We start from the raw sequence: 27252 nt of genomic DNA, 5'->3' as shown, positions 1-27252 counted from the left end.
ATTTAATAAGGTATGTGGCGCTAGCTGTGGTTCTGGTCTGACACATTCATCAATAAGCGCTATGTCTCCTATTCTCACACACATGCAATAATCACTGGTACCTGTATCTGCCCAGTTCAAAGTGATACATATTTATGTGTGATTATCTAACCCAATTTTGATTATGTGTACTGCATTTGTAACATCTTATTTGCCCGGGACAAATATCTGAGATTGTGTTCCTTTGAACTCTTATGTTCATCGGTTGTGCAAAATTGCACTTTGAGCAGATTTGTTACGTCAAACTAATTAGTTTACTTAAGACTTTGATACTCTGTACAAATGTTTTTTCGTTAAATGAATAAAATGGCAATGTGGTTCATAGGTCATGTTGCAGGTTTTTTAACCCCTTTCCGCTCCAGGACGTACATTTACGTCCAGGACCTTCGAGGGATGTATGCAGAGGTCGCTGGGTGACCTTTCTGCATACAGCGCAGGCGTCAGCGGTTTACTACAGTTGACACCCATGGGCAATAGCTGCGGTCGGCCACCATTAACCCTTTAAATGCCGCTGTCAATTCTGACGGCGGCATTTAAAGCCCCCAAACGCTGTTCAGGCCCCAGGGCTGCCTTGAGAGACTGCCTATCAAGACATCCCTGTGGGGTGGCTTGATAGGCTGCCTGTCAGAATGCAGTATGATGTAATGCATCAAAAGTTTTTCAGTACATGATATGGTACATTAAATAGCACCATTAAAAACTACAACTCATCCTGCAAAAAACAAGCCCTCATACAACGAAATCGATGGATAAATAACGGAGTTATGATTTTTTTAAGGGGGAGAGGAAAAACGAAAATGGAAAAAAAAAAAAGGGCCGTGTCATGAAGGGGTTAAAATCACAGAATGCAATATTGATGATAATCTGCCCTATTTGACCCTGCTGTATGATTTTGTACTGCACTGCCTGATTGTTTCCAAGCTCCACTTCACCCATCGGGATTCTGTTCTCCAATTGTAACCTGACTTCACCAGCTGTTTCAAACCAGGCTACATGACTATGATTTTGTTCAGTTGCTACTAACAATAGTATATGGGTTTCTTGGTCTCTGCTCCTACTTAATGATACAGGGAATTAATCATTGAAACCCACCATGCTTCAGCGTTCTGGGACTAGCAAAGTACTGAGACTTTGAAATTGCAAGAAATTGGGATCTTACAGACGAGTTCTTATTGGGTCTATTCTCTGGGCATTACTGGGGCCACAAGCAATTACAAATTGTGATTTCTGTATTATTGGGCTGTATGCGGTAATGTTTTACTGAAAAAGTACATATTTATTTACTAGTTTGAATTTTACTAGTTTGGATGTGAAGAAAGACTGCAAAAGTGAGGAATGGTAAGCTAGAAGTAAGCAGCATTGAGGAAACCATATCCTTGATCTGTGACTGCCTTGCTGTGGTTTCATAACAAAGATCAGACCAAACAGAAAAAGGGTTAAGCTGTTTTACACCAGCGTTACGGCTTAGTTTAGGGTTTCTGTTTTTGTAGGAGAGAAAACAGAAATAAAACTGATCCATTTTTTTCCCCCATTGATTTTAAAGAGGTTTCGAAAAAATGGAAGGCAAATGGAAAGGCTTCAGTTTTTTTGGACCAAAAAAATAAAAATAACGCAGCTGACTGCACTACTTTTTCCATCCAAAAAAACGGAAACCTGACGGAATGGAAGTAAACGGAAGCCTTTTTGTTTGCTTTTCATTCTTCTGTTTTTTTTTAATCAATAGCGAAAAAAAACAAATCCATTCTTTTGTTTTATTTCAGTTTCTCTCCTCTAAAAACAGAGCAGAGAGACACGGACCATGAATGGAGTCCTAATGCAGGTGTGAAAGCAGCCTATTACACAAAAGACCTCTTTTGTCCTTAGAAGCAAACCTCTTTTATTAACTGTATTGGACCTGATATGCACGCAGAGATGGTATATTTCTGTTAGTTAGTACAGGAGTAGAAAAGTTAGTGGTCGTCTGATGCAGACAACCATTGCGCTATGCTATATTGTAGCTTATTCACCATATAGAACAAGTCTGCCAACTGGAAATCCATTCTATTAGAAGAATGTTAAGCTCTCTGCTCTGTAGCGTCATTGTGAGAGAGAGGATCATCAATAAGTGTATCTGACTTAGGATAAGTTACAATATAGACATCATCATCTAGAACTTGAAATTCATTTCCTGCAAAAGTAGAGAGCCTCGTCAGAAAATGACCAAGAGAGAACGTTTACTCCTTTATAGTTCAAGTATTCAAATGGCATATGTAAAAAAAAAAAAAAACACAAAAAACTTGGCATGAAAGCAAATTTTGTTGTATTTAGCAGTATAATGCAGAATAAGCATTGCAAATGCACACTTATCTAGAGCCCCATGTGCTTTGAAATATTGATAAGGTAGAGTTATTATTTCATGCAGAAATATTCTCTTCTGTCATTTTCACTAATATTTGATACTTTCTGCAAAGTTTTAAGAAGAAATAATGAAAAGGTTGATGGAAACCGTACACTCTAGTGCCAAAAGTATGGCATTAGCCATCACATGTATATGAGCTTGTTGCACAAGGCACAACCACAGTATTTTACTTGGATGTGAGTATAATGTCTTAAAAAGACGAGTGAATTCACACTAGTGCAAATGAAGATGGCACAAAGTATATATAAAGGAAATTCAACTAGGAAAGACAGAGGAACTGACCCGAACCTACTGATAAGAGGGAGCCCTACCTGTAGGCAGGGAAATCGCCCTGATGAGGAAAGACGCACATTAAGAACCAAGGTGACCCTGACTTTCCTTAGATAATGTCTGGGAAAGTGGCAAGAATTAGATGGAATATAAATGTAGAAACCACAGAGCAGGAGATAAGATGTTACAACACCCTAGAGAATAGTAGTAATCAGAGAGACTTATCTTAACTAATATGGAGGTTAGAATCAGCAACTGTGGAGGAGACTAGAAATCCTTAAAGGCATAGAGTCTTCAGACAGGACCCAGGCAGAGGTATAACTTGCAACCTCTGAGATGAGGGGCTGGAAATAAATATATACAAACTAATGGCAATTGGCTAGCTGGGTTGTTCCACTCAACAGCCAACCAATCTGCCCATGTGCATACAGAGAAGTGCTCTGGTTGTGCCCCGTACCAATATAAGAGGGCATGCGCCGAAGCGTGGGTCACATAGACAGGGGCTGACGCCATGACGTCAACTTAGTCCTGTTCCTAACTTGTGGTTGGCACGCCATGACAATTCCATTCCATTTTAATATCGAGCTTGGCCCTATTTTTTGTCTATAACAGCCTACATTCTCTTGCGAAGGCATTCCACAAGACTTGAGGGTGTCGGAGGGAATTTATGTCTATTCAGCCAAATGAACATTTCTGAGGTCAGGCGATGATTTTAGAAGAGGTCTGGAACAGGAAAGGAATTTTTTCAAATTGTTGCCACAAAGTTGCAAGCATGCAATGGTGTAAAATGACTTTGTATGATGCCCCCAGAAGAAGCAATGGCGAAATGCATATTGGGGAAGAGATTACTGCTTTGGTCTGTATGAATTTGACTTTCTATATTGATCACTGCCTTGGTCCCTATGGCTACTGTGAATATTTTTTTGTTTTTCCCCTTCAATTATTGAACATTTTAAAGATAGGTTAACATAGGAAGCAGAGGACAAAGCAATTGTCACATTCATCCTGGACTGCCAACACGAACAGGATATGGGGGGCAGCCAAGACGGATGCACAAAAGCACTGGTACAGGCGGCTAAATGCAGAATGGATAGGGAACACCTCTGCAGGATGGTAAAGGCCTGTATATCTCAACCGTGCAACGAAAATGCTAAATACACTAAGGGAAATCCTTTCCCTGCAAACCCCAACCCGGGAGGGAGCCATGCCTATTCGGCGGGCCGATCGCTTCCAACAAGTGCGGTCCCACACTCGTACCTGGGCCACTACCAATCCCTACCAGGGAGCCCTGAACTTGGGGGGGTACAGTACATGGAAATAAAGAGAACAAGAGCAGACAAACAGGGAACAAACCAAAACACCAGAGCCAGACACACAGCAGCTCTGAGCAGGCTGACTGCTCAAGGAACACTGGAAATTAATCAGCATCTCCCAGGCAGCAAGAGCTGGATCTTATGGGGAGGAGAGAGAAGACGATTGGCTGACAGAAATGTCAATCACCAGCCACACCTCTCAGACACAAGCAGGACTAATTAACCTAAACTAGAAAGCACAGGAGCTGTTAACCCTGGCTAGTCTGGATAGAACCTACAGAAACTAGGTGAGCTGGCAAGTAATTAATTGTGTGCTGACTAAGATGTGACAGCAATTTAGATTAGAGGAATATAAAAATTATAGGTTATAAGCACACATTATGTAATGAGTGGCAGGAGTTGGGAAACTGTGGGCAAAAGGGGATGAGAAGCCTCAGTTTAAAGATTTATAGCATTGCATTATAAATAGGTGCCTGTAAGTGGAAGGGAGTAAGCCAATGTGAATGTTATTAACTTACAGATAATATCAACTTTTGACTCTATTCAGAAAGGACATCAACTATGAGTTACTAGAAGTAAAGGCCCATTTACATGGAGCGATGATCGCTCAAAGATCACTGAAATGACAATCTGAGTGACCGTTTTGAACGATCATTTTGCATAAACTATTAAGTAGCTACTCAGCTACTTATGTTTCAACGGTTTTTATTGAATTATAAATGTAGTGTTGGCAACACTCTGCCGCATTTACCCCGCGCAGGGGGATAGGATTTAAACATTTGATGGTAGAACAGAGTTACCGAAATTTCTAACACTTTTTTAACATAGCAACAATGTAACATGATAGAATAAAACACAACAGGGTATATACCGATTTTGCGTATTGTAGGGTTGTTTCAAATTATTATAGATTATTATAATAGATCTCACGTAATTTTTTAAGGGGGGGGGGGGAGGGAGTGGTGGGGATAGGGAATGGACCAGATCTCAATGTTTTCCATGCCCGAACTCGTACAGTTATTGTGGTGTGGGTTGATCTAACGTAGGCTAGCTTTATAGTTATGGTGGTTTTGGGCACTGTGCTTCAGTCTTCCACTTTTGTTCTCGTATAATTGAACAGGTTGGGGATGTTTTATATGTTCAAATCCAGGGGTTCCATACCTTTTCAAATTGGATTATTGTATCTTGGCGGATGGCAATGAGTTTTTCATTCACGAAGATTCTATTGATGCGAGTTATACAATAGTCAAAGGCCAGTGTGGGCTTCCGCCATTGTTGAGCTATTACAATGCGAGCTGCCATAGTGATGTACTGGAGTAGTTTGAAGGTTGGATTGCGTATCCCAGAGGGTTTATTTCCTAGTAGGAATATGAGTGGATCTAATCCAAAGCTTATCCTCGTTACCGAGGTTATGAGGTGGGATATCTTTCTCCAGAAGGCTTGTGCCACCGGGCATGTCCACCATATATGGCTGTGTGAGCCAATATCGCTACATCCTCTGAAACATTTGTTGGAGACTTCTGGATAGATGACATTCAATCTCTCCGGTACCTGGTATGCTCTATGTAACACCTTTAATGCAGTTTCGGTTAATGAGACTTGCCAGCTGTTTTTGTTTAAAGTCTCGCAGCAGTGATGCCAGCGGCTTAATGATAGGGTGGTGTTGAAGTCAGCTTCCCACCGTAACATGTATGGTAATTTGGTGTCCGCCATTGCACCGTTCAACATAGCATAAAAGTGGGAGAGAGTGCCTGGGTGTGTTGGGCAAAATTTGCACATGGCTTCCATGCGACTTAATTCAATCTTTATCGTTGCGGGTAGCATTGAGGACCAAAAGTGGAAGACTTGTAGTTTTCTCCATTCTTCTAGAGGTGGTGGGTTATGGCGATTGATAAATGTAAACATCGACATGAGTTTACCATGTATCAAGAAATCATAGAGTGAAGTCAATTTATTTGCTTTCCACCACGTGAATTGGGACTCAACCAGCCCAGGTGGGAAATTAGGGTTATAAAGTAAGGGTGTCAGCGGTGATGGAGTGGGGAGTGGGTTTAACTTAAATTTAGTTTGTCTCCAGAGCAGGATGGAGTGGAATGAGAATGGTGAGCTGGTTTTTAGGTTAATTGGTAAGGGAGCCTTTGTCCATAGGAGTGTCGGCCAGGTGAGTGGTGTGAGTTTGGTCTCTTCAATAGCGGTCCACAGTGGGGCTTGGGGGCCTGCATATATCGGGGGTATTTGGGTTAGCCTGGCAGCTTTATAGTATTTTATAATGCAAGGTACTGAGAGTCCCCCAAATTTCTTATGTAGGCACATTAAAGATTTGGAGATTCTGGGACGTTTATTTGCCCATATAAATATAAATAGTTTCTTTTGGAATGCTCGTAATTCCGAGACTGGGACTGGGATAGGGAGAGTTCTGAATAGATATAGTAATTTGGGAAGTAGGGTCATTTTGATGCTGTGTATGCGCCCAATCCATGTACTCAGCTACTTAAGAGCAATTAAATGTGCAAATGAAGCCTTAGCTGAAAGCAGTTAACCCCTTAATGATGCGGCCCCTTTTTCTTTTTCCATTTTCGTTTTTTCCTCCCGCCTTCAAAAAAATCGTAACTCCTTTTATTTATCCATCGACGTTGCTATATGAGGGCTTGTTTTTTGCGGGACGAGTTGTATTTTTCAATGGTGCTCTTTAATGTACCATATAATTAGAGATGAGTGAACGTACTCGTCCGAGCTTAATACTCGTTTGAGTATTAGCGTGTTCGACATGCTCGTTACTCGAGGCGAGCATCACGCGATGTTCAAGTTACTTTCACTTTCCTCTCTGAGACGTTAGCGCGCTTTTCTGGCCAATAGAAAGACAGGGAAGGCATTACAACTTCCCCCTGCGACGTTCAAGCCCTATACCACCCCCCTGCAGTGAGTGGCTGGCGAGATCAGGTGTCACCCGAGTATATAAATCGGCCCCTCCCGCGGCTCGCCACAGATGCATGCTGACAGAGATCAGGGAAAGTGCTGCTGATGCTGGAGCTGCTATAGGGAGAGTGTTAGGAGTTATTTTAGGCTTCAAGAACCCCAACGGTCCTTCTTAGGGCCACATCTGACCGTGTGCAGTACTGTTGAGGCTGCTTTTTGCAGTGTTGCACATTTTTTTTTTTTTTTGTAAATCGGCCGTGCAGAGCATTGCGTCCTCAGTCTGCAGTAATTTTACATAGCATAGGGGCAGTAGTGGTGAGGCAGGTACAGTGGGAAAGGTGAAAGAGATATACTGTCTACATAGGCAGTGGGCTTTTTCCAAAAATTTGGGGAAAAAAAATCTATTTGGGCTGCCTGTGACCGTCCTCAGAGTACTGCGTCTCTGCTGGGGGTAGTAGTCCTAATTAATACGCAGCTAAGTGTTACAGCAGGCTTGCGCAAAAATGTTTCCTGGCTCTGCGTTGCCCATTACATCACCGCTGTCATCCTGTCCAGAGGGAAACAGTCTGCAGTAATTTTACATAGTATAGGGCCCTTAGTGGTGAGGCAGGGACAGTGGGAAAGGTGAAAGAGATATACTGTCTATATAGGCAGTGGGCTTTTTCAAAAAAATTGGGGGAAAAAAAATCTATTTGGGCTGCCTGTGACCGTCCTCAGTGTACTGCATTTCTGCTGGGGGTAGTAGTCCTAATTAATACGCAGCTAAGTGTTACAGCAGGCTTGCGCAAAATTCTTTCCTGGCTCTGCGTTGCCCGTTACATCACCGCCGTCATCCCGTCCAGAGGGAAACAGTATACATATATACGCTGCCTACAGTATCTGTCTGCTGTCTCAGCTCAGCCTTTAAAAAAATAGAAGCAAAACACTTAAGGCCTACTAGTGGTCTTTGGACACTTGACTGCTTCTGCGCTGTGAATTCCACTAGCTCAGTCATACGCACCTACGTCTCACTACAGGCTTGCGCAAAATTCTTTCCTGGCTCTGCTGTGCGTTCCGTAAGCGAAGTCAGCCTCCAACCACAGGCCAATAAGCGGCACATTTAATTACAGCGTTCTGTTTCTGCACTACTGGTAATACACCATGCTGAGGGGTAGGGGTAGGCCTAGAGGACGTGGACGCAGGCGAGGGCGCGGAGGCCAAAGTCAGGGTGTGGGCAAAGGCCGAGCTCCTGATCCAGGTGTATCGCAGCCGACTGCTGCGGGATTAGGAGAAAGGCACGTTTCTGGCATCCCCACATTCATCTCACAATTAACCCCTTAGTGACCAAGCCTGTTTGCGCCTTAATGACCAGGCCAAATTTTGCAAATCTGACGTGTCACTTTAACATGGAAAAACACCAGAAAGGTTTTGCATATCCAAGCGATTCTGACATTGTTTTTTCGACACATGTTGTGCTTCATTTAGGCGGAAAAAATAGACCGATAGAAATTGTGTTTATTTATTAAAAGCGCCAAAATTGGGAAAATTTTGAAAAAAATCGTCATTTTTTCACATTTTCAACTGCAATATCTTAAATATGTGCAAACATAATATAGAACTTTTTGCTAAGATTTATATTTCCACCCGTTTACTTTATTTTGGGCGCACATTGGAAAAACTTTCGTTTTTTTTAAACCATTTAGGAGACGTACAAATTTAACATTACTTTTTAGCATTTTGAGGAACACTTTGTTTTCCTATACCAAGCCAAGATTGGAAAGGCTCATGAGTGTCAGAATAATAGATACCCCCCAAATGACCTCATTTTAAAAACTACACCCCTTAGTGTATTCACTGAGGGGTGTCATGAGTATTTTGACCCCACCGTTTTTTTTTCAGGAATGAATTCAATTTAGAGGGGAAAAAGTAAAATTTCATATTTTTGCAAATCTGTCATTTTAATGACATATTTTTTTCCTATAGTTTACATGAAAATCAGGATTTACACCCCAAAATGGATACCCCTATTTCTCCCGTGTTCAGAAATATACCCATTGTGGCCCTATTGTTATACTTGAGTCCACAACGGGGCCCAAAATGAAAGGAGTAGTCAGTGTCTTTCAAAACAGAAATTTTGCTTGAAGTCCTTTTAGGCCCCATAGCACACATGTAGAGTTCTTGAGCGCCCAAAACCATAGAAAACCCCCACAAATGACCCCATTTTGAAAACTAAACCCCTTAAGGAATTTATCTAGGGGTGTACTGCATATTTTGACCCCACAGTTTTTGAATGAATTCAAACCAAGCAAAAGGAAAAAATTATGATTTTCGTTTTTTCGGCAATTCTGTCATTTTAAAAACAGCTTTTTTTGTACAGCACACATATGAAGGAAGACTTGCACCCAAAAATGGATACCCCTGTTTGTCCCGTGTTCAGAGACATACCCATTGTGGCCCTAATCTTATGTCTGGATACACAACGGAGCCCAAAATGAAAGGAGCGACCGGTGGCTTTCGGAACACAAATTTTGCTTGAAGTCCTTTTAGGCCCCATTGCCCACTTGTAGAGTTCTTGAGCGCCCAAAACCATATAGAACCCCCACAAATGACCCCATTTTGAAAACTAGACCCCTTAACGAATTTATCTAGGGATGTACTGCATATTTTGACCCCACAGTTTTTGAATAAATTCAAGCAAAGCAAAAGGAAAAAAATAGGATTTTCATTTTTTGGGCTATTGTGTCAATTTAAAAACAGTTTTTCTTGTACAGCACACATATAAATGAAGGCTTTCACCCCAAAATGGATACCCCTGTTTGTCCCATGTTCAGAAACATACCCATTGTGGCCCTAATAGACTTACAGGACCCATGGCTAGGCCTACAATGAAAGGAATACCCGTTGGATTTCAGGGTACCACTGAATAAATTTCAGGCCCCATTGCCCACTTATAGAGCCATTGAGCAGCCAAAACTATAAAGAACCCCCTCAAATGACCCCATTTTGAAAACTAGACCCCTTAACGAATTCATCTAGGGGTGTACTGCGTATTTTGACCCCACAGTATTTGAATGAATCTAAGCAAAGCAGAAGGAAAAAGTTACGATTTTTAATTTTTTTGGCAATTTTTTCAATTTAAAAAATTTTTTTTTGTACAGTGCACATAGGAATGAAGACGTTCACCCCAAAATGGATACCCCCGTTTGTCCCGAGTTCAGAAACATACCCATTGTGGCCCTAATCTACTTACAGGACGCATGGCAAGGCCTATAAAGGACGGAACACCTGTTGGATTTTAGGGCACAACTGAATAAATTCCAGGCCCCATTGCTTATGTGTACAGAATAAAGATTGACTCCCTAAAAATCCCCCCCCCCTCCGCGCCCTTTTTGGCATTCGCAAATCTTAGATAAAAGTAAAAATGTGAACTGTGTAGTATTTCCGAAGACAGGGGTAATTACGGAGGCTGGTTGGAATGGGCCCATGGGGCAATAAAACCGGGTATCCCCCCCCCCTCCTCTCATGCTTTTTGGGGGTATTTCGTGACCTCAGTGGTGGGTATGGGGTGTAAAAAGTGGCGTTCCGTGAGTCTCCGTAAGCTTGATGAGGTGCGGTGGTCTCACACAGAAGGCGCTCAACAAGGTGCTTCTGGAACTGCAGGAAGGCGAGCGTTCCTGGGGCTTCTTGTAAAATACGTATCACAGGTAGCTGTCTGAATAACGCCGGGCTCACGCGGGTGCAGGCGGAATCCGCTGGCGGAGGCCCACAGCGGATCCCATCTGTGAGCCCGGCTGTGACCCTGCGTACGGCTGCATAATGTACTGCGCATAACTGCCTACTCACACAGGCGGTCATGCACAGTACACCTTTTTTTGTATTTCCCGCACCGTCGCTTAGCGAGGACGGGGGTACCCGCAGCCCGTATACAACGTAGTTGCGTATGGGCTGTGGGTATATCCACGACCATGGAGCACAATGGGCTCTATGTTGCAAATATCCGCAGTAAAATAGAACCTGCTGCGTTCTCTTTTCTGCGAGTGGATTACACAATTCCGACCCGCTAATGTGAGCGGAATTGTGTAATCCAATGCGATTGATCTGCGTAATACCGTGGATCAGACGCATGCAGAATCCGTAATTCCTATGCAGTCATGTGAGACCGGCCTAAGGTAGATCGCTACCTTTTTATCACGTGACCAAGGACCGTTCAACGAGGCCACCCGTCACTGCTCCAGGCTCTCTGTGACCGTTGGTCACTGGGAGCAAGGAGATTTTAAATTTCCTGGGCTCCCCGACTGCTGCGCATGTGTCCGGCTTTTTGCCGGCAATCGCATGTGCAGAATTCGGGAAGGTCCACGGAGGAAGATCGCGGAGGAAGATCGCGTCGGGGTTCAAATACGCAGGCCTCCGGTAAAAAGTTTCATCTCCTCTCACCGATCGCATCAGTGAGGGGAGATGAAACTTCAAATTTTTTTTTTTACTTTTACGTGATCGCCATTATTGGATAATGGCAAACACGTGACCAGGAACCGCTCACTGCGGACCCCCATTAAATCTCCATGCTCTTGGCTACGTTTTGTAGCCAGGAGCAGGGAGAATTTAAATTATCCTGGCAATCCACAGCTTTTGCGCATGCGCCCACCACTTTGGCGACGGGCGCGTGTGCAGAAGCTGGGGTAAGGTCCGCGGATAAATCCGGGGGCCTTATGTACGTACTTTCATCCTCCCTCACGGATATGATCCATGAGGGGAGATGAAACGTACGCTTTTTAAACTTTTAAAAACTTTTTTTTACTTTTTTTTAACTTTTTTACACTTTTTTTTCACTTTACATGATCACTGTCATCCATTGGATGACAGTGATCATGTCCCCGGTATAATTTCTCTGCTCCTAGCTACACATGGCAGCCAGGAGCAGAGGGATTTTAAATTTCCCGGGGCTCGAGCCCGTCTGTGCACGCGCCCGATGTCAATCATCGGGCGCGCATGCGCAGACGGGAATTCGAGTCCCGGTACATCGGGACACCGCTGAGGACTGGGGGTGAGTATTTTCACCTCCCCTCATGGATCCGATCCATGAGGGGAGGTGAAACTGACTTTAAAACTTTTTTTTTACTTTTTCGCGATCGCCGCTATCCATTGGATAACGACGATCGCGGTACCGGGGACCGCTCACCGCAGTCCCCGCTGACATCTCCTGCCTCCCGGCTACCTACAGGAGCCGGGAGCCAGGAGATTTTAAATCTCCCGCGCCGCCGGGCCTTATGCGCATGCGGCTGACGTAATGCCGCCTGGCGCGCATGCGCAGAAGACCGGCTTCGGGCCCCGGAGCAGCAGGAGAGCGGGGAGCAGCGTGCCGGACCTGGGTGAGTAATTTCAGCTGCTCCGATGGATCCGATCCATCAGAGCAGCTGAATCTTTAACTTTTGTGTACTTTTATTTACTTATTTTGCGATCGGCGCTATCCATTGTATAGCGCCGATCGCAATGCCGGGGGGGTGACCGAACAGCCCGGGATGACAGCTCCATGCTGTCAGCTACCTGCGGACACCGACAGCATGGAGCTGTCACGTCCACAGCCCGAGGGGCATTATTCTCTGCAGGAAGCATGTTTTTACGTCCTCAGAGAATAAAGCCCACTTCGGGAGGACGTAAAAACACTATGGGCTGGTCGTTAAGGGGTTAATGGGTCCACGCAGTAGACGTTTATTAGAAAATGAGCAGCGTGAGCAGGTCCTGTCGTGGATGGCAGAAAGTGCATCCAGCAATCTATCGACCACCCAGAGTTCTGCGCCGTCCACTGCTGCAACTCTGAATCCTCTGGCTGCTGCTCCTCCTTCCTCCCAGCCTCCTCACTCCATTACAATGACACATTCTGAGGAGCAGGCAGACTCCCAGGAACTGTTCTCGGGCCCCTGCCCAGAATGGGCAGCAATGGTTCCTATCCCACCGGAGGAGTTTGTCGTGACCGATGCCCAACCTTTGGAAAGTTCCCGGGGTCCGGGGGATGAGGCTGGGGATTACCGGCAACTGTCTCAAGAGCTTTCAGTGGGTGAGGAGGACGACGACGATCAGACACAGCTGTCTATCACTCAGGTAGTAGTAATTGGAGTAAGTCCGAGGGAGGAGCGCACAGAGGATTCGGAGGAAGAGCAGCAGGACGATGAGGTGACTGACCCCACCTGGTTTGCTAAGCCTACTGAGGACAGGTCTTCAGAAGGGGAGGCAAGTGCAGCAGTAGGGCAGGTTGGAAGAGGCAGTGCGGTGGCCAGGGGTAGAGGCAGGGCCAGACCGAATAATCCACCAACTGTTTCCCAAAGCGCCCCCTCGCGCCATGCCACCCTGCAGAGGCCGAGGTGCTCAAAGGTCTGGCAGTTTTTCACTGAGAGTGCAGACGACCGACGAACAGGGGTGTGCAACCTTTGTCGCGCCAAGATCAGCTGGGGAGCCACCACCACCAGCCTCACCACCACCAGCATGCGCAGACATATGATGGCCAAGCACCCCACAAGGTGGGACGAAGGCCGTTCAGCGCCTCCGGTTTGCACCACTGCCTCTCCCCCTGTGCCCCAACCTGCCACTGAGATCCAACCCCCCTCTCAGGACACAGGCACTACCGTCTCCTGGCCTGCACCCACACCCTCACCTCCGCTGTCCTCGACCCCATCCACCAATGTCTCAGCGCACCGTCCAGCCGTCGCTAGCGCACGTGTTTGAGCGCAAGCGCAAGTACGCCGCCACGCACCCGCACGCTCAAGCGTTAAACGTGCACATAGCCAAATTGATCAGCCTGGAGATGCTGCCGTATAGGCTTGTGGAAACGGAGGCTTTCAAAAGCATGATGGCGGCGGTGGCCACGTTCTACTCGGTTCCCAGTCACCACTACTTTTCCCGATGTGCCGTCCCAACCCCAACGCGGTTACTACCAAGGCCCACTTAACAACAGACACGTGGACAAGCACAGGCGGGCAGGGCCACTATATCTCCCTGACGGCACATTGGGTGAATTTAGTGGAGGCTGGGACTGAGTCAGAGCCTGGGACCGCTCACATCCTACCCACCCCCAGAATTGCGGGCCCCAGCTCGGTGGTGGTATCTGTGGCGGTGTATGCTTCCTCCACTAAACCACCCTCCTCCTCATCCTACGCAACCTCTGTCTCGCAATCAAGATGTGTCAGCAGCAGCACGTCGGCAGCAGTCGGTGTCGCGCGGCGTGGCAGCACAGCGGTGGGCAAGCGTCAGCAGGCCGTGCTGAAACTACTCAGCTTGGGAGAGAAGAGGCACACGGCCCACGAACTGCTGCAGGGTCTGACACAGCAGACCGACCGCTGGCTTGCGCCGCTGAGCCTCCAACCAGGCATGGCCGTGTGTGACAACGGCCGTAACCTGGTGGCGGCTCTGCAGCTCGGCAGCCTCACGCACGTGCCATGCCAGGCCCACGTCTTTAATTTGGTGGTTCAGCGCTTTCTGAAAAGCTACCCACGCTTGTCAGACCTGCTCGGAAAGGTGCGCCGGCTCTGCGCACATTTCCGCAAGTCCCACACGGACGCTGCCACCCAGCGCACCCTGCAACATCGGTTTCATCTGCCAGTGCACCGACTGCTGTGTGACGTGCCCACACGGTGGAACTCTACGCTCCACATGTTGGCCAGGCTCTATGAGCAGCGTAGAGCTATAGTGGAATACCAACTCCAACATGGGCGGCGTAGTGGGAGTCAGCCTCCTCAATTCTTTACAGAAGAGTGGGCCTGGTTGGCAGACATCTGCCAGGTCCTTGGAAACTTTGAGGAGTCTACCCAGATGGTGAGCGGCGATGCTGCAATCATTAGCGTCACCATTCCTCTGCTATGCCTCTTGAGAAGTTCCCTGCAAAGCATAAAGGCAGACGCTTTGCGCTCGGAAACGGAGGCGGGGGAAGACAGTATGTCGCTGGATAGTCAGAGCACCCTCCTGTCTATTTCTCAGCGCGTTGAGGAGGTGGAGGAGCATGAGGAGGAGGAGGGGGAAGAGACAGCTTGGCCCACTGCTGAGGGTACCCATGCTGCTTGCCTGTCATCCTTTCAGCTTGTATGGCCTGAGGAGGAGGAGGAGGAGGAGGATCCTGAAAGTGATCTTCCTAGTGAGGACAGCCATGTGTTGCGTACAGGTACCCTGGCACACATGGCGGACTTCATGTGAGGATGCCTTTCTCGTGACCCTCGCGTTACACGCATTCTGGCCACTACGGATTACTGGGTGTACACACTGCTTGACCCACGGTATAAGGAGAACCTTTCCACTCTCATACCCGAAGAGGAAAGGGGTTTGAGAGTGATGCTATACCACAGGACCCTGGCGGACAAACTGATGGTAAAATTCCCATCCGACAGTGCTAGTGGCAGAAGGCGCAGTTCCGAGGGCCAGGTAGCAGGGGAGGCGCGAAGATCAGGCAGCATGTACAGCACAGGCAGGGGAACACTCTCTAAGGCCTTTGCCAGCTTTCTGGCTCCCCAGCAAGACTGTGTCACCGCTCCCCAGTCAAGGCTGAGTTGACGGGAGCACTGTAAAAGGATGGTGAGGGAGTACGTAGCCGATCGCACGACCGTCCTCCGTGACGCCTCTGTCCCCTACAACTACTGGGTGTCGAAGCTGGACACGTGGTCTGAACTCGCGCTATATGCCCTGGAGGTGCTTGCTTGTCCTGCGGCTAGCGTCTTGTCAGAGAGGGTGTTTAGTGCGGCTGGGGGAATCATCACGGATAAGCGTACCCGCCTGTCAACCGACAGTGCCGACAGGCTTACACTCATCAAGATGAACAAAGCCTGGATTTCCCCAGACTTCTCTTCTCCACCAGCGGACAGCAGCGGTACCTAAACAATACGTAGGCTGCACCCCCGGATGGAAGAATCGTTCTCTATCACCATAAAAAACGGGGACCTTTTAGCTTCATCAATCTGTGTATAATATTCATCCTCCTCCTCCTGCTCCTCCTCCTGAAACCTTACGTAATCACGCCGAACGGGCAATTTTTCTTAGGCCCACAAGGCTCAATCATATAATTTTTCTAAACAATTTTTATACGTTTCAATGCTCATTAAAGCGTTGAAACTTGCACCTGAACCAATTTTTATTTTAACTGGGCTGCCTCCAGGCCTAGTTACAAATTAAGCCACATTAACCAAAGCGATTAATGGGTTTCACCTGCCCTCTTGGTTGGGCATGGGCAATTTTTCTGAGGTACATTAGTACTGTTGGTACACCAATTTTTGGGGGCCCTCGCCTACAGTGTAATCCAATTAATTTTTTGCCCACCTGCATTAAAGCTGACGTTACATCAGCTGTGCTGGGCACTGCAATGGGATATATTTATGTACCGCTGGTGGGTTCCAGGGAGCCACCCATGCTGTCGGTCCACACGGAGTTGTAACTGCATGTGTCCACTTCTAAAGAACCCCAGTCTGACTGGGGCATGCAGTGTGGGCCGAAGCCCACCTGCATTAAACATGACATTACCTCAGCTGTGATGGGCACTGCAATGGGAAATATCTATGTACCGCCGGTGGGTTCCAGGGAGCCACCCATGCTGTCGGTCCACACGGAGTTGTAACTGCATGTGTCCACTTCTAAAGAACCCCAGTCTGACTGGGGCATGCAGTGTGGGCCGAAGCCCACCTGCATTAAACATGACGTTACCTCAGCTGTGATGGCAATGCAATGGGATATATTTATGTACCGCCGGTGGGTTCCAGGTAGCCACCCATGCTGTCGGTCCACACGGAGTTGTAACTGCATGTGTCCACTTCTAAAGAACCCCAGTCTGACTGGGGCATGCAGTGTGGGCCGAAGCCCACCTGCATTAAACATGACATTACCTCAGCTGTGATGGGCACTGCAATGGGATGTATTTATGTACCGCCGATGGCCTCCTGGCACCCACCCATGCTGTGGGTCCACAGGGACTTCACAATAGGGAGTTGTACCTGCCTGTGTCTATGAATTAAAAAACCCCGGTCAGGTTGGGGCAAGCAGTGTGGGCCGAAGCCCACCTGCATTTAATCTGACGTTAACTCTGCTGTCCAGGACACTGCAATGGGATACATTTATGTACAGCCGGTGGGTTCCAGGGAGCCACCCATGCTGTGGGTGCACACGGAATTCCCATTGCGGAGTTGTACCTGCCTGTGACTATTTATAAAAAACCGCGGTCTGACTGGGGCATGCAGACACCTTGACAGAATGAATAGTGTGTGGCACATAGGTTCCCCATTGCTATGCCCACGTGTGCAGCTCCAGATGGAGGTGGCACAGGATTGGATTTCTCATTGCTTCTGTACAGCATTGTGGGCTATCGCCCCGCCCCTTTTTTAGAGGGTCGCTGCCTAGCCGTGCCAACCCTCTGCAGTGTGTGCCTGCGGTTCCTCCTCATGGCAGACGCACTTATAAATAGACATGAGGGCAGCTGAAGGCTGCGCAGGGACAATTTGGTGTGCGCTGTGGACACTGGGTCGTGCAGGGGGGGGGGGGGTTGGGCAGCACATGTAACCCAGGAGAAGTGGCAGTGGAGTGTCATGCAGGCAGTGATTGTGCTTTGTTGGAGGTAGTGTGGTGCTTAATTAAGGTATGCAATGCTAATGAGGGCTTTTTAGAAGTAAAAATTGTTGGGAGGGGGGGCCTACTGTACAATTCTGTACAGCATTGTGGGCTATCGCCCCGCCCCTTTTAAAGAGGGTCGCTGCCTAGCCGTGCCAACCCTCTGCAGTGTGTGCCTGCGGTTCCTCCTCATGGCAGACGCACTTATAAATAGACATGAGGGTGGTGTGGCATGAGGGCAGCTGAAGGCTGCGCAGGGACAATTTGGTGTGCGCTGTGGACACTGGGTCGTGCAGGGGGGGGGGGGGGGTTGGGCAGCATGTAACCCAGGAGAAGTGGCAGTGGAGTGTCATGCAGGCAATGATTGCTTAGCTAAGGTATGCCATGCTAATGAGGGCTTTTCAGAAGTAAAAGTTGTTGGGAGGGGGGGGCCCCACTCTTGCCACTATTGTGGCTTAATAGTGGGACCTGGGAACTTGAGATGCAGCCCAACATGTAGCCCCTCGCCTGCCCTATCCGTTGCTGTGTCGTTCCCATCACTTTCTTGAATTGCCCAGATTTTCACAAATGGAAACCTTAGCGAGCATCGGCGAAATACAAAAATGCTCGAGTCGCCCATTGACTTCAATGGGGTTCGTTACTCGAAACGAACCCTCGAGCATCGCGAAAAGTTCATCTCGAGTAAGGAGCACCCGAGCATTTTGGTGCTCGCTCATCTCTACATATAATGTACTGAAAAACTTTTAAAAGTTCCAAGCGGAGTAAAATGGAAAAAAAAACCCACATTTTGCCATCTTTCAGTGCGTCTTGTTTCTACGGCGCACAAACCGCAACAAAAGCGACATGATAACTTTATTCTATGAGTCGGTACGATTACTATGATACCAAACTGTATAGGTTTTTTCTTACTATACTACTTTTTTTTTCACAGACATTTAATGTTTTTCAATTATTTTCTGCGGTCATTTTGTGTGCGCAATAACTTTTTTATTTTTCCATCGACGTAGTTGAGCAAGGGCTCATTTTTTGCAGGATGTCCTGTAGTTTCCGATAGTAATTTGGAATACATATGACTTTTTGATCGCTTTTTATTGCATTTTTCTGGGAGACAGGGTAACTAAAAATGTGTATTTCTGGTATTTATTTATTTTTTCGGACGACGTTCAGCGTGCGGGAAAAATAATGCACTACTTTGATAGATCGGACTTTTATGGACACGGCGCTACCAAATATGTATTTTTATTTTATGATTTAGATTTTTTAATAATAGATATGGCAAAAGGGGGGTGATTTAAATTTTTACAACTTTTTTTTTTTTTTCAATTAAAAAAAAGCTTTATTGATTTTTTTTTTTTACTTTACTTTGAAGTCTCCTGGGGGACTTTAACATGCGATGCTTTGATCTCTCCTGCAGTATGACGTAATGCTATAGCATTACGTCATACTGCAATTTAACAGGCAGTCTATCAAGCCATCCCACGGGGATGGCTTGATAGGCAGTCTGATAAGGCAGCCCTGGGGCCTTTCATTAGGCAAAGTCCTAATGAAAATATCCAGGCAAAGTCCAGGCATTAGGCCCCCGGCTGCCATGACACCTGCACGGCTCCCCCGATCTCACATTCGTCCTGGACAAAGGCATTTAAATGGTTAATAGCCACGATCGACCGAATGGCCAATTGTGGCTATTGCCCGCGGGTGTCAGCTGTTATAAATGCAACCTCTCTTCATACATACCCTGCCGCTTCATGACATACTGGTACGTCATGGAGCGGGAAGGGGTTAATAGCCCGAGGGCTCTTATCTGCGCTCAGATCCTTTGTTCTCCATGGAGAAATAATGCTATCAGCACTCCCCATGTTGAACTTCTGATAAAATTGAGTGACGAATGCGATTTTTAGTTTGGATTGAATTTAACGATCAGCTAGCAATGCACGAAAAGTGCACGATGGGCACACATTTAGATGCAATATTGCTAAAACGGTTGCCTTTTAGCGATCATTAGCTGGTATGAGTGGGCCTTAACTGTAGTGTATTCACCTATACAGTCTGCAGATGGTCGCTATGGGTGTAGGTGTAAATGTGCCTCCGTAGTTGTAAACTTGTGTTACATGGGTTAAGGGCCTACTCAGGATGTTTTGTCCTTTCCCCTTTTCCCCACGCTGAACCCCTAGTCTGGCTGAAACACTTGAACTCAATAAAAACACATACTTTTGGCCATACAGTGCATATAAAACACACAAAAGAAAGAGCCACAGATGTTATTACACAAGGCGAATGGCATGAACTGTGAGATTCCTGTACAATTTGTCTTGGCAGTAGGCTCCCTCTGTACAATTGGGGATATGCTTTCTTAATCACTCTATACAATTGGCAGAAGGATTGCAACAATAGTGTTGAAGAATTCTCTGGTCTATAGACTTGTTTGCTAATATTTACTTGAAATGCAAGATACCGTATATCAGAAGGCTTAATGGATTATTTATTCTCATGCACAGTAAGCTGGGTATTAGTTGTGCAATGAAAAGTTATGCAATTTCTTCAATATACTTTTTGTATCAATTCATAATGGGCAGCATTCACTGTGAGCCGTAGAATAATGAGAATTACAATCACATAGACTTGTGTAAGCTTTTCCAGCAAAAGTAATTATGCACACATCAAATTTTCTTTTCTATGGACAGTGGGGAAAAAAGTGTTGTATTTATACGTACTGTCCAGGAATAATCAATTAACTGGATAACCAACCTGTGGTTTGTGTACGGGGAAATAGACACCATATACAGTATGTAGGGAGTACTTGTACTATCCTCATTTGGCTTTGTCCAAATTATTTTTTTATACAAATTTTGTGACCCCCCCAGTCCCAAAGTATGCTTGATTAATGCCACATTAATTTAATCTAATTAATGACACATACTAAAGGTGCATTCCCACGAACGTATATCGGCTCTGTTTTCACGCCGAGCCGATATACGTCGTCCTCATCTGCAGGGGGGGGGGGGGGAGGATGGAAGAGCCAGGAGCAGGAACTGAGCTCCAGCTCCCACTCTGCCTCCTCTCCGCTCCTCTGCACTACCGTGTTTCCCCGAAAATAAGGCACCCCCGAAAATAAGACACATTAAGAAATTTGCAGAAATCGCTAATATAAGGCACACCCCGATAATAAGGCATACTAAAGTGTGCAGGCAAGTCGAGAGGCCTGTCCCCTGCTGCAATCCCCGTTGTCTCCTACCTCCTCCTGTGCTGTATGAGTGTGCTGTTGTAAGCTCCCCTTGCTGGCTGGAAAACTCCATACTGTCGTTCTGTTGGTGCTGCACACGTCTGCTGTGATGAGCTCCCCCTGGTGGCCGGAAGCTGCAATACCATCCCTGCTTACAAGTGGTACAGGAACTTCTGTCTGCAGGTACGTTACTTTTTTTTATGGCTCTGTGTGTGAGTCAGGCAACCATATGTGTGATTCTTAAGGCTGGGTTCTCAGAGTGAATTTCCAGCCTTAGGGGGTGAGCATTACAGTCTCCAGACAGTGTGTGAGAGCCAGGTACTTTACAGCTCTTATTTTTTGTGTGTCATTTTGATTCAATAGGGGGTGTCTGCTTTTTTGCTGAAGAGTCTAAAGTACAAGAAATAAACAATGTTGCTACCGTATATTTTTACCCCTAGACATGAGCGAAAAAAGAAAGAGCTATTCCGTTGAGTACAAGAAAGGAATCGTGGAAGATTCTTGAAGCAAAAACCTTCCTGCTTTGGCCCGAAGATTTTACAAGAAATGGAGTGTCAAGAAATTCAGCAGGAGATTCCGGGTTCAGATGTTTATGATGATGTGCCAGAAAATGATGACATGACTGTCATTGAGTAATTTTTGCTTTGTTTTCACAGTTTGTCTAGCTATATTGGTTTGTGGTGACAACTACGGTACTGTGCAGTATACAGGGTAATAAATGTTCATTTTTTTTTGTTAAACAATAAATGTGAATAATTCTTCATTGAAAAATAAGACACCCCCTGAAAATAAGACGTAGCGTATATTTGGGAGCAAAAATTAATATAAGACGCGTCTTATTTTCGGGGAAACAGGGTATTTGCAATGGGGAGAGGCGGAACGGGGGCGGGGCTAATTCTTAGTTAGTCCCGCCCCCACCCCTCCCTCCTTTTATTGCAAATAGTGCAGAGGGGCAGAGAGGAGGCAGAGAGGGGGCAGGAGCTCAGTTCCTGCTCCTGGCTCTTCCATCCTCCCCCCCTGCAGATGAGGGCGACGTATATCGGCTCGGCGTGAAAACCGAGCCGATATACGTTCATGGGAATGCAGCCTTAGGTTTCTTTCACATGAGCACATATCTGGTGCGCTATGATCTGATGCATTGGATTCTAATGCATCAGATCACATGGGCGTATAACAGACTTAAAAGCGACCTGCCAAGCCAATATAGCGCCGGGCGTTTTTACATCGGACCCAAAACATAGTTCTGGAACTATGTTTTGGGCCGGAATACGTCGGCTGCTGCATGGGCTACTATAGGAGCCCATGGCAGCGGCTGTAAGTGCGACAGAGTTTAGCAGCATGGCTGCTAAACTCCCTCCCTCTGTTCTCCTCCCCCCGTGCAGGCTCATCTGTCTTCCTCCCCGCTCGTTCTGTGCAATTGGAGGGGGCGGGGCGGGAGCCAAGCGCCGACCCGCCTCGACTCCTCCCGTTGATGCTATGGACAAGGGGCGGAGATAAGCATCCACCCTCTCCCCGCCTCATGTCCATAGCCATCAATGGGAGGAGGCAGGGCAGGCTGGTGCTTGGCTCTGCCCCCTCACATTGCACAGAATGAGTGGGGGAAAAGACAGGTGAGCCTGCAATGGGGAGGGAGGGAAAATGAGCAAAGCCTGGTGAGCTCGGCACCAGGCTTACGAGGCCATCTGAACGGGCTCACCAGGCCATCTGAACGGACGCACAAACATTTGATTTGTGCGCCCATTCACCAAATGTTTCTCAACTGATGTAGCATATATCGGCCGGCCATGAAAATGGATGGCTGATATCCGCTCGTGTGAAAGAAGCCTTACCGTGATACTGGAGTGCCATTTTTGTGCATTTGACCCATGACATCACAGGGTCTTCTGGTCCAGTGGCGTCCCCTAAACATGTCACATGGGTTTCTAATGTAGAAGCCCTAGCCTATTTATGGGACGCCAGTGATGATGTTCTATGTTGGGCCTCCTATTGGCTGCAGCAGTCACATAGGTAAACAACTACGTAACCGCTGTAGTCAAAGTATAAACAAACCACTGGAGGAACAGCGCATCTGCAGGGGGGTATTTCTTCCTTTTTTAATATGTATTTTATTTCCCACTGCCACTAATCTTATTATATGTCGGATTGTTCTCAGTAAGAGAAACCAAGTAATCTTGTAGATATACTTTTTAATGGCTAACAAAAATGCGTGATGTTACAGCAAGCTTTCGGGGATCTCTCGCCCCCTTCCTCAGGCTAATGAATGAAACTAGTTTGGATGGCACACAATTATAACATACAGATGCAGAGGGGAGGGATACACACTCCTCTTGATCTAAATAAATGTTCACACACAGAAATTTGAGACTGTTTTGCATTAAAACTTAAAACAACAAACAAACAGAGCTGAGACATACATCGTAAATCAGTCCACTGAGCTCAGGACAGTTATATGATGTGTCTTATCTCTCTTTCAACCTGCCCATGGAAGGAGATGCAGCAGCACCTAGTGGATGGCAACATTATTACAAGTCAAGTTCTGAATTTGTATGAATTTTAAAGAAAGGAAAAAAAAATTTAAAAATGTGTCGGAAAACCCTTTTAATAAGTGTAGATCAATGTGTTATCATAAACTGTGGGTATTTTGATATAAATTATTTGAGTAGGAGGTACTTGACGTACACACAATGAGGAACACTGAATTTGGACATACATGCACAACAGGCAACCCTTCTGTATGCTGCAGCAGTTAGACTCAATTGTATGTACAGCTTGCCACAGAACACATAGAACTGAGTGATATTGGTTGACTGTGTCCCATTGTTAAACCAACTCATGGTTTGGCTCTAACATTGCAAAGCAGCTATAGAAGTTGTAATTTTGCTGCATTGATGCTGAAGTAGTAAAACTTGCTAATCTACCTCTCAGACCAAATTTGTGCATTACTAGTCCATGAGTAAGAGTGTTGTTTAGGCTCGTTCTCATTCCTGACACTTTTATATCCAGAACTGGACTTAATAACATGGCAGAACAATAGCATGAAGATCTACTGGCAAACAAGTGCCAGTGCAGGACTTCTGAGTTTGGTACAGGTAATCAACATCTCCTGATAGGAATGAGATTTAGTGTTGGTCAATAAACATGGTTCGGTTGTTAGAACTGTTGCCTTGCAATGCTAGGGTCTTAGGTTCAAATCCCATCAAGGACAACATCTGTATGGCAAAGCATTCCCACTTGTTCTTCCACCTCCAGAGGAGAAAAAAAAAGAACAAAGATGATGCTCTTGGATAGAATCTAGAACTCCAGCACTGCAAGGTAACAACTAAGCCACTACACTTCTCCTCTGGAGAAGAGAAAAGGAAGAATATGGAGAACGAAAAAGAAGAAGAAACACAGATAGAGCAAACTCCATGCAAGTGTTTTTTTTATATCCAGATGTGAACCTAGAGCCCATCACTATAAAGCAATAGTGCTAGCCACAGAGCTACCAAGCTACTACCTTATTCCCCCTCCTGATTCTTCTTTCTTCAGAGGAGTAGGAGAATAAGGAGATGAGCTTCTTATTCTCTTTCATCTCCTCCTCTTCTTCTCCAAAAGAGAAAAAAGAAGAAAGAGGAAGGAGAAGAAAAAGAGAGAACAAGCTTGGCGTCTCAGTCATTAGCACCGCTGCCTTATGGTCCTGGGATTCTATGTTTAAGGATGGATTCAGACGACGGTATATTGGCTCGGTTTTCACGCCGAGCCGATATACGGTGTCCTCATCTGCAGGGGGTTTGGTTGGGGGTGGAAGAGCCAGGAGCAGGAACTGAGCTCCTGCCCCCTCTCTGCCTCCTCTCCACCCCCTCTGCGCCCCTCTGCACTATTTGCAATGAAAGGAGGCAGGACAGGGCAGGGCTAAGTTCTGAGAATTAGCCCTGCCCCGTCTCTCCTCATTGCAAATAGTGCAGAGGGGCGGAGAGGAGGCAGAGAGGGGGCGGGAGCTCAGAGCACTGCTCCCCGCTCTTCCAGCCTCCCTTCCCCCCTGCAGAGAGAGACGACGTATATCGGCTTGGTGTGAAAACCCAGCCGATATACGTTCGTCTGAATCCAGCCTAAGTCTGACAAAGGATAACATCTGCATGGACATTGTATGTTCTCTTTAGGTTTCTCTTCCTCCTTCTCCAGAGAAGAAAGACCAAGAATGGTGTCTCAGTCATTAGCACTGATGCCTTGCAGCGCTGGAGTTCGAGTTTCAAATCTGATGAAAGGCAACATCTGTATGGAGTTTTTATTCTTGTTCTTCTTGTCCTCTGGAGCAGAAAGGACAAGTGTGGTGGCTTTTTAGCACTGTTGCTTTGTAGTGCCTGAGTTCAAGGTTCAAATATGACTAAGAGCAAAATCTGTATGGAATTTTTCAAAGTACATGCAGATGTTGTCCTTGGTGTAGTTTGAACTTAAGACCCCAGCACTGTAAGGTAATAGTGCTAACCAATGTGCCATATTTATTGAAAAAAACACATACACCAATTCTTGCAAAAATCGGCCTAATTTTATCACGCAGTCAATCACGACAAGCAACACTAATCATAATAAGAAAAATAGAAGTGGAGAGGAGCTGCTACCATTAAAACTATTTCATTCTTTATTAACCCTTTCTAATCCACTGTCTGACCTCTGAAGACATTATGATTTAAGGCTGATGTTGGAAGACGTCCATCGGGGTTCTCTTACTGTATATTGCCAGTCTCTCTGCTGTCGGAGCCTATCCAACATGTCACCTCATGCAGTACTGGCTTTAGCCAGCAGACAGGCTGTTGTATAATGGCAGAAAAAGAGTAAGCCCCCTAGGAAAACCAGGATACAAATTGGATTAAAAAAGGGTTAAATAAAAGCATACAGCTCACAGGTCCGCGCTGAAGGTGTTTCAGCTACAATAGCCTTTGTCAACAGCTATGAGGTATGAGATACACAAGACATTTATAGACAAAATACAAATTAAAATCAAATAAGCAATACCTGTGTGTGCTAGCTGGTCAGGAGGAGAAATGGCTGAGGAATGGTGTGGAGGGTGTGTTCAGGAGTTAATTGCACCACATGTTGGAACTAGCATGCAGAGAATTGTTACAAAAAGGTTTAAAACAGACAGAAAGAGGGGCAAAGAATTACAAAAGAATTAGTAAATATATAAATATTTGGAAAATGGTAATGAAATACATATGTAGGCCGCCTGCACACGGGCGGAAATCCCGCGGCGGTATTTCCCGCGGGATTTCCGCCACTGAAAGTTTGCATAGGAGTGCATGACAATACGCACTCCTATGCAGACGGCCGCGGTTTGGCCGCGCGAAATCTCGCGCGGCAAACAAACCGCGGCATGTCCTATTTTTGTGCGGGGCACGCACTCACCCGGCCGCCGGCTCCGGTCTGAGCATGCGCCGGCTGCGCCGCAGCCGGCACATGAAAGAGCCGGGGCCGCCAGACGCAGGTGAGTACGCGCTCGTCCCTGCAGGCTCTCGGGTCGGGTCCCGCAGCGAGAATTCTCGCTGCCGGATCCGACCCGCTCGTCTGCAGGCGGCCGTACAATGGTAAATAGGTGAGGATTTAGGGAGAAAGGAATCTGGAAGGCAAAAATTCCAATGGAGTAAAATTCATGAGAAAGAGGGGAAAAAAAAAAAAAACAAAAAAAAAAAACCCACCTCTTTATGAATACATACTCCTAGACCTCAGATGTATAATTACATAAATTGTCTCTGCATAGCAATAGACAGATTGCAGGATATCATAATAAGTCTAGTAAGTGGAGTTTTCTCCCTGCTTGTGCTAATAAATATATTTGTGTGGACCGTATGCATGCTAGAAGGTACTCTTGTAATACTGAATATGATTCTGACTTGTATCATTAGACAGGGCTCTGTGTACATTAATATGTTTTACAGCAGTTTGTGCACATCTCTACAGTACCCTCTTGTGGAGAGTTGTTGTATTGCAGTTATCATTCAGTGAGCTGTGCATCATTGCAGCAGAGAGAACTTGTGAGTGTTGAGAGCAATGGTGCTTTACATTCATGTGACGAAGAGACAGACATGTCCATCAACACCTACGAATCCACTCGAGTCAGAGAACCAAAATGCCAAGTCCAGAAGACCGCCAAAAGAAAATGTAACCCTATGTATCAGCCAGGAACAAATGGAAAGTGAAACAATTATTGTATATAAAGGCAGTAAAATACTTTGTAGGAAGCGGTCATTGGGGCATTAAGTTAACTACAATAGAGATAAGAACTGCTTTGATGTGAATTTCAATCCTACGGTACCAGGAGTGCTGGTAGATACTCTAGAGGGTTATAAGGATAATTCCCATTGGGTTGGGGTACCAAAGTGACAGCTGAATTACAGCGTTCACAGTAGCCTAAAATTGCATTAATATAATACGTATACAAGCATTGTGGTCAAGGCTCTGAGTAATATATGTTAATAATTGCTTAAAGGGGTTGTCCCGCGCCGAAACGGGTTTTTTTTTTTTTCAACAGCCCCCCCCCCCCCCGTTCGGCGCGAGACAACCCCGATGCAGGG

General features: G+C 46.1%; 1 protein-coding gene across 2 annotated transcripts in view; it reads right to left on the bottom strand.

Moving 5' to 3' along the window:
* Window positions 1-25717, bottom strand: part of SULT2B1 (sulfotransferase family 2B member 1) — an 87421-nt gene extending 61704 nt beyond the window's left edge. Inside the window, exon 1 of one of the 2 annotated variants that reach the window (XM_066607711.1) lies at window positions 25697-25717. The gene's annotated coding sequence lies outside the window, so the exon portion shown is untranslated. The remainder of the gene's footprint in view (window positions 1-25696) is intronic. The other variant, XM_066607712.1, reaches the window with a different exon arrangement.
* Window positions 25718-27252: the final 1535 nt, after the last annotated feature.

Source organism: Eleutherodactylus coqui, chromosome 6, assembly GCF_035609145.1.
Source record: "Eleutherodactylus coqui strain aEleCoq1 chromosome 6, aEleCoq1.hap1, whole genome shotgun sequence".
Lineage (NCBI taxonomy): Eukaryota > Metazoa > Chordata > Amphibia > Anura > Eleutherodactylidae > Eleutherodactylus > Eleutherodactylus coqui.
The sequence above is the reverse complement of the archived record's forward strand: the minus strand, read 5'-3'. Positions and strand labels throughout refer to the sequence as shown.